The following is an 8,629-nucleotide window of genomic DNA, read 5'->3' on the forward strand; positions in this document are numbered from 1 at the left end:
TATATTGACAATGTATTATGAAAATAAAACGAATGATAGTTTATAACTGGGTAAAGTAGAGCAGTGAATGGTATTACGATCACGTTTTAATGTGGAAGTTACAGATGTTTTGAAACTTGGATTGCATTTGAAAGGAAAATTTAAGACATAATGTGGGTGGCGATGTGTACAGATTGAAATAATTGCTGCAACCTTTCCAGAAGAACGTCATATTATTGAAGCAACGACCGCGAGTTTTACAACATCCTAGTTTGGTCTGCAATTCTCGAACTTATAGTTACATTATCTCTCTTTGTGACACAAACACACTCAAATCAAACATGGCGACTCGGGTATCACAGGTAGACATTTTAGCTGGGAAGTGCGTAACTTGGTATTCGCAATGATCGAGGAATCTGATAGCCCCCCCCCCCCAGCTGGATCAGTAGCCAATCGAAATTAGAGTCGAAATATGTCGAAAGATTAAGCTTCAGCGACCCACACCCGGATGTGTCCCTAGAAGCGGCTTTTGTAATATTTACACATACATTATGCAAGACAGGGGCGGATCTAGGAATTTTGAAAAGGGGGGGGGGCGCCCCTCGCGCCCCCCATTGAATCCGCCTCTGCAAGAGCTAAATCTGCCCATTGCAGGCCTTTCCTTAGGCCTGAAATATTATCTAAATTATTAATTAGACATTAATTAACTTATCAAGACCATAATCAACTATCGATGCCATCGGTAATCTGAGATATTTACTGGATTTGAATCCAATTTGCTTTTCAACGGACATTCATGATTTAATCCATAAATGGATAATTGAGACTATGTTTTTATCGTACCGACTTCAGTAGTTATGATCGCGGTTGGGCCTAAAATTTAAAAGCTAATATCTTGGTTCAGAGTGGATTAATTTGACAGATATATTCAGCAAATTCCCTTTACATTATCTAGATTTTAAGTAGTATATCTCTATTCGTACGAAGCCGATTACATACAGACGCTCGTAAAAACTGATAAACGATCAGTCAGACTTTTTAATTTCACTTATCGATATATCGATGACGTTTTATCACTTAATAATCCTAAATTTAGTGATTATGTAGAATTCATATATCCTGATGAGCTCGAAATTAAAAACACCACTAACAGTGACAAATACGCTTCCTACTTGGATCTGCGTCTCGATTTTGACAATTGCCATAAACTGAGTGTTAAATTGTACGATAAACGTGATGACTTTGACTTTCCGATTGTTAACTTTCCATTTATTAGTAGGAACATTCCAATATCACTAGCTTATGGAGTGTTTGTGTCTCAGCTAATTCGTTACGCGAGAGCTTGTTCCTTTTATTCTGATTTTTTAAGTAGATCGAGGCATTTGTCATCTAAGCTTCAACTACAAGGATACTTGCGCACTAAACTTATTAAAACCTTTAAAAAGTTTTATGGCCGTCATATTGATTTGATTGGTAAATATAACGTGTCTCTCTCGGCTATTATTCTAGATATATTTAATTGACACGTATACTATTACTATCTCCCTGATAATATCTACTACATCGTTAACACAGTTCATCGCGTGCATTTTGCATACCGATAGTTCATTGGCCAATCACGCTATTTTACCGACATTTCGTCTAATAGTTTGGATGCAGCTATGGCGGGTGTGGCGCCAGGCAGGGTAAGCTTACTCTTCCGGACACCTGTTACCACTGTTTGTCGTGTTATTTGTACACGAGGAGCAGTCCATTTGCTGATTACACTATTTTGCTTGAATACACTATTTTGCCTATAACGTTTTTTAGGACTTCGAATTCTGTCTTATGGTTTGGATTGTTCGTACTTGGTTTTATTTTATTGAGAACTGTCAGCTCGTTATCTAATCTCCCATAATAACCCTTTAAGTCTACTGTCGTGATGGGATCATTACTATACAGAATAGGAAAGTTAAGGGGTATAGCTACCGTGCTATAGCTTGGGTGTCCTGGTAATATTGCAGGTAGAACCAGACCAGAATTTAGAAATCAAGTTCCAGTCAAATCTGACGAGTGTAGGGTTTTGTATTAACTTCTTGTTTTCTTCTGTCATGAAATAACTCCAGGGAAGAAGATGACAGTGGTTACCCAGACCTGGTTGGTGGTTGAAAGGGACTCCCATAACAGTTCAAGCTTCAGGATTCAAAAATATAGCTCCTCCCAAAATACTAAATTCCACAATCAGTCTTTCCTGCAACCCACGGTTAGCAGTAACACGGGCTATATCCCATTCAGAAATCAGCGACCCTCTCCACCTTTCACTCCACTTTGATTTTATTTATGAAACCTTAAACTAATATATTTACAAGGATGAGGCCCCTTCGTTGGTTGAGGGTTGAGATCCTAGAAGAAGTATCAGCTTATAGCCAATTGAAATGTCGCATTCTTGAAACACGTTAGCTTACATTTTCGTGAATAGGCCCGTGACCAAAGCCTATCAATAGATAGAGCAGAATTTTCTGCATGTTCAGGTTTCGATTTGTAGGTTGATCTGGAGTTGCACCCGATTAGATTTTATTACATACTTCGAGAAGGTATTTGTTGAGTAATAAAACCTTCTAGTAGTTTATCGAGGGCTGGCCGTCCTTACCGCACGGTACAAATAAAACCATCTAGTAGTTTATCGAGGTTCGGGTGCTTCCGGAGTCCAAAATGGCCGCTTTATATAAATGAGAATTTTGGGGATAACTAACCCGAACCCTAACCCTTTTTAAAAGACTGAACTTGGGTCTAATTTAGTTTTTACTTCTCTTAAAAGGGTTAGGGTTCGGGTTAGTATTCCCCTAAATACTCATTTGTATAAAGCGGCCATTTTGGTATGAGTTCTGGCTTGTTCTGGAATTTGTTGCTTCTAGTGGTGATAATATTTGTACCGTGCGGTAAGGGCGGCCAGCCCTCGATAAACTACTAGAAGGTTTTATTACTCAACAAATACCTTCTCGAAGTATATAATTAAATCTAATCGGGTGCATTACTCAACAAATACCTTCTCGAAGTATGTAATAAAATCTATTAAATCGGGTGGGAGTTGACCAACCTGAGCATTACTGAAGGCAACCAACCTATTTAATGTCTGTGGACTGGTTTTGAAACACTTTCTCCTGGTAAAAAAAAAACACAACACAATTTATAAGGAAAACCATCATTGATTTATACACATATAGTACGACATTTCGACAAGTATTCTCTATCGTTTTCAGGTACAATGACAATTAGTAATGAGTGAAATAGCTTTATTTAATGTCCGCTTCCACCGAGGGGATATAACAGATAAGGCACAATCAGTAACGTTCGTTCGCTCCTTAAGTTTTACGTCCACTTCCACCATAGGTGATATCGTAGACAAAGAAAGAAAGAAATGGGGTTTAACGTCCACTCGACACAGACTAGGTCATTTCGGGACTAACATATGGTTTAATTTTATTTCAATAATTCGCTTGCGCGTAGGGGTCTTTAGCAGAGAGGAAACCGGAGGACCCGGAGAAAACCCACGAGGTTGGACAGGCGACCCAACTCCTTGTCACTTACAAACGGGGATTCGAAACCACGCCAGTTGACTCAATGACAGACTTTATGATACAGCGCACACGTGCTACCCCCCCCCACCCCCGATGTCGTAGACAACAATCAGTAATTGTTGTTCTTAATGTTTAACGTCCTCTTCCACCTAAGGTGATATCGTAGACAAGTAGTAAACTAAAAGGTAATATTTATAGTCCTATAAAAAGAAGCCATAAGACCTACGTTGTTACAATACAAAGTGATTTGTTAAAATTGGTAACATAACTTTTAACACGTAGATAAATAATGGGGTAATTGATATGGAGTTAACATATAATCAAAACGTGTGGAGTCACATGAAGCTAATTAAACAATTGTGTTGTGTGTGGGTTTTTTTTTGTTTTTTTTAATGTTCTGAATCGCTAAATGGCACTCAAGGATTATATTTCTCCTGGTACAGTAATCATACTGTACTATTATCAAACTAACCTGCTTTTTGTATAAATGGAATTTGACTGGTACAAAATAGCGGTTTATTCTCACGAAGGCGCAGTTATTGACCGTAACGGATTAAACCAGGTCGTTTGCGACGACTTCGTGGGAATCCAGCTCCTAGAGATTAAAATGGATTAAAATCGTAACAATGGTGTTATAGATTGTTATGATAAGAATTTACACTTTCATAATTCCCAATGTAACTAATTAACCAACATTTTAGCATCATTTTTGGCATAAGAAATAAAAACATATAACTACACTATAACAAAAATTAATTTAATTTCGCCAAATAAGACACCCTGTCTAAATACTCGACTAAAGTCAATTCCTCTTTCTCGTGTCTTCCTTTTAATTCCTGGGGCTGGGTTTGGATTTGAGCATATTTATATCTCTTCCTTTGTGGTTCATGTCCCCCAGCATACTGAACGATTCTAATCTCATCAATATTTTGTTCTTGTTGTAAAAATGTGATCATTTCAAAAACATTCGGATGGGCTTTTCCAACTAGCTTCTTGATTCTTGCATGCCATCCTTCCAGAGTGTTGTTGGAATTCATAAAATCTTTAACACCGTTAATTGGGTCCTAATAGCAACATGCCACTCTTTAAACGAAAGCCGACATCTGCGCCTTCGTGGGAAGGATTAATTTTTGCCATGCTCTGTAACTGTGCCTTTGTGGGAATACACCAAAATAGCTAAGAAAACAAAATTTGGATTGGATGGGAGCTGACATTGTTTTAATATTATTCAGAGACAACATACACATTTATAATTATAATACGCATCATTACAATGTAAATACCTGTAAAATAAATGAATGTTTAGCAATTGTTTAAAACTATAAGCTTATAGTACATAGTTTACACTGGGGCCTATATAAAACAAGCCAACAGTGAGGCTGATGTCCCCCGCCGCAATCCCAAAATAAACAGATGACACATATTAATTAATTGCGTATTTATCTTTTTGCAAAGTATCGAGCAATCAAACTGATTATCTATGCTTTGTCTAGGCAGATAATGTTCAAGCTCAGACTCAGTCAAGGTTTTGAAGTACCTGGTAGTGAAACTATACACTAAGTTTCATCACTCTCCATATCAGGCCCGTAACTGGGGGGGGGGGGGTGCTGTGAAAAAATTGTCGACTATAAAAAAAATTAGATATACATTGTGCGTCAATTTTACAGGACACCTGAGAACACTTCCCGCCACTCTCTTGCTCTGAGCTAGTTACGGCCCTGGACTCTGTTTCTCGAAATCTTAACAAAAGATAAAATCCAAATTTTAGTAGATACTTCAGTTTTGATTGGCTAAGCACTAAAATCAACCTAATATTATCCAATCAAATTACTAAAATTTGGATTTTATCTTAGTTAAAATTTCGTGAAACAGGCCCCTGCTCTCTGTTCGACACAAACTGGGTAATTTCGGGACTAACATATGGTTCAATTTTATCCCAACAATTCGCTTGCGCGTATGGGTTTTTAGCAGATGGAAGATACCGGAGGACCCGGAAAAACCCACGAGGTTGGACAGGCGACCCTACTCCTTGTCACGTACAACCGAGGAATCGAAACCATGCCAGTTTACTTACTGACAGACCTTATGATACAGGGTTAGTGCTAAATGATAAGGCCAGCTCAATTTTTCGTCATCTAGGGGTCACCCGATGTAAACAGGGCTACCGCTAATCCCAACCCTAACCCTGGACCTAGCCCTAATGCTTACCCTAAATTAATCTACAATCTCCTCAACAATCACGTGCCCTAACATTATTTACATCTCAACGACCTTGACAAAAGCTGACCTTAAGAAATAGATTTAGCCATGATACAGCGCGCACACGCTAATCATTCGGCCATCCAACCACCAAGTCTGTACTGTCTTCCTTCATCTATCCTTTGATTTGTATAGAGAGACTTGTATCCACTGATATTTCTTTTAAAACATCCAAATCTAGGTTTGTATCTCCTCATAATAAATAATAATAGCAAACGTTCAACAGTTATTGAAATAGCAAACACATCAAGCCCAATTACTGATGGATGAAGGCATTTCAAATCCAGGGGATGTAACTCCAGTAAATCTCTTCCTTTAAATTTTTCTGGTGTATGGCATCTGAAAACAGGAGAACAATTGATTGTTGCTGAGTAACAAAATACAAAAGAATATCTGTTGTCTCTTTAAACGCATACTCCTCGCAATGTTTCCATAGATTAGAGCTGGTCGCACTTAAAGGACAATATTGGCGTCAGCAATTATCACAAATGTGATAGAACTCGTTCAATACGTTCCAAATATAATTTTAATACAGAGATCAATGCTACGGTAGATTTTATTATGCCCAATTAACCAGTACATAGCAAACTATTGCAGAAAAATTAATTGCGTGACAAACGAGGCTATTAACACGGAAACAAAATAAAGAATACTAGCTGTTCGGAGACGAACATACTTTCGCCGTTTTTAATACCTTAAATCACTGTCCAAAGTTTTAGGAAAGTTGCTGTACTTGGGATAGATTTGATTGCACGGGAAGAATAGACACACTCCCTCAAAAGCTCAAGTATCAGAAATCAATCCAGCAATGGCCAGAGAGGGATTTCTCGGGCCATTGCTTCTGGAATATGCTATAAAGGTGAACGTGAATTTTTCATTCTACTAAAGCATTTTCTATGGATAATGAACTTTAAGATGAAATAAATTGTGTAAGGCTACAGGGGTACCAGGGTAGTGTAGGTGGGGGGGGGGGATTAAAATATGGTTAGATCTATGTCACGTGGCCACCTACAGATGTCTTCATAGGTCACAAGATGTACACAGCGTTATTGCTAACGCATAACCCTCACCCAAGACCTAGCCCGAAGTCTTACCCTAAGCCTTACCCACAATTCTCGGCAACAATCACGTGCCTAACTCTGTTTACACGCAGGTGGCCATGTGAAACAGATCTAACCCCAAAATATTAGTTTGTACCCGGGAATGTATCTTTAACAAATGGTGCGTCACGTATTTGACATAATTAGTATACTGGGCTTGTGGACTGTTTACAAAAAGAAATGAAATGAAATGAAATGGGGTTTAACGTCCTACTGTTCTGCTCCTAACCTGGGCTAATGAAGACGGGCATACGCCATACAGTGTGCTATGAGGGAAATTTTGCCCGGACAGCGGCACTACGCCCTACTCTTATATCGAATTCCAACTGCCAAGGGATCTTTTACGTGCACGCCAATGTGAAGACGGGACCTCGGTTTTTCGTCCCATCCGAACGACTAGACAGCTTTCCTTGTCAGCCCCTCCGTCCTGCATCACTGACAAGGGAGAACCACGCCGGAAAATCTGGATGAACTTTCTCGGCCAATGCAGGGATCGAACACCCGACCAAAATATTAAAGAGCACATAAGACTTAGGCCTACCTTAAAGATACATTATGGGAGATAAGATAAAGAGATGGCAGTACTCGCTATAATAGTTAAAAACGAGATAGTGTAAAGGTAATTTGCTGAAAATTTCAGTCAAATTGATCCACTATGAGCCGAGAAAGAAGCGGGTGAAATGTTTGCATATTCTTGGTCATCATTACTAAAATCATTAATATAAACAGCATAGTCTCGATTATCCACTTTTTTTATAATTTAATTATCACTGGCCGTTAGCGGCATACAGGAATCTAATCCAGCCAACATCGAAGGCTAGCCTTGACATCGAGAGTTTATTATGGTCTGAATAAGTTAATTAATGTCTAATTGATAATTTAGATAACATTTCAGGCCCAAAGAAAGACTTGTAATAAGCAGATTTTGCTCTTGCATAATACATGTTTAAAGTTTTATTGAGTGAATGAAATGTTACCACCCACTTTGGGACCTAGAAATTCACAAAAGTGGGTCGCAACGCAAATAATACTGTAATATGAATGTATATAAACTGATTTACATTTAATGGTTTCCGTTTTTACTCCAATTTCAAATCAGTTATGTTCGGCGAAATAAGTTAGCATTCTCAATCGAGTGCAAATTTCTAGCGTCTAGTTATTCTAGTCTACATAACTTCATTTGATTTGGTGCAATATGTCTAGCTCGTTCCTCGAGTCTCTCAATACAACTGGGACTGAAGCGCTTATGGTACACGATTCGTGTACCAATGTTAAAAAAAATATTTTATCTTAAATATCGGATATCAGAAGCTCATCTTTTCCCGGTAAGTTTACATCATCAATGTTGATTTAAATTGACCAATAATTCGTGTTTTCGATGTCGAAGATTTTGGAGGATTTTGAGTTACGGACTTAGGTCCTTTAAATGACAATCACAGTCCCATGGATTACCAGACCAATCTAAATCCAATAAGCTGCTCCAGGGAAATGTAGTTATCTATTCTCGTTAAACCATTGTCATTTATATAAACATATTGAAGAATTTTAAAACTCCCTGTGAAAGCCTCTGGTGCAATTTTGTTTAATGCATGATTATTTCCAAGATACAAATATTTAAGATGGGGGAAGACCGTCATCGAGTGAGGACCGCTATTACGAAGTCTAGGCATATCCCCCATTCTAAATAGTCGTATGTTTGTTCTCAAAACGTTACCCGAATATTTGTCGAAAGAA

The sequence above is a fragment of the Patella vulgata genome, chromosome 4 (genome assembly GCF_932274485.2).
Source record: "Patella vulgata chromosome 4, xgPatVulg1.2, whole genome shotgun sequence".
Taxonomy (NCBI): domain Eukaryota; kingdom Metazoa; phylum Mollusca; class Gastropoda; family Patellidae; genus Patella; species Patella vulgata.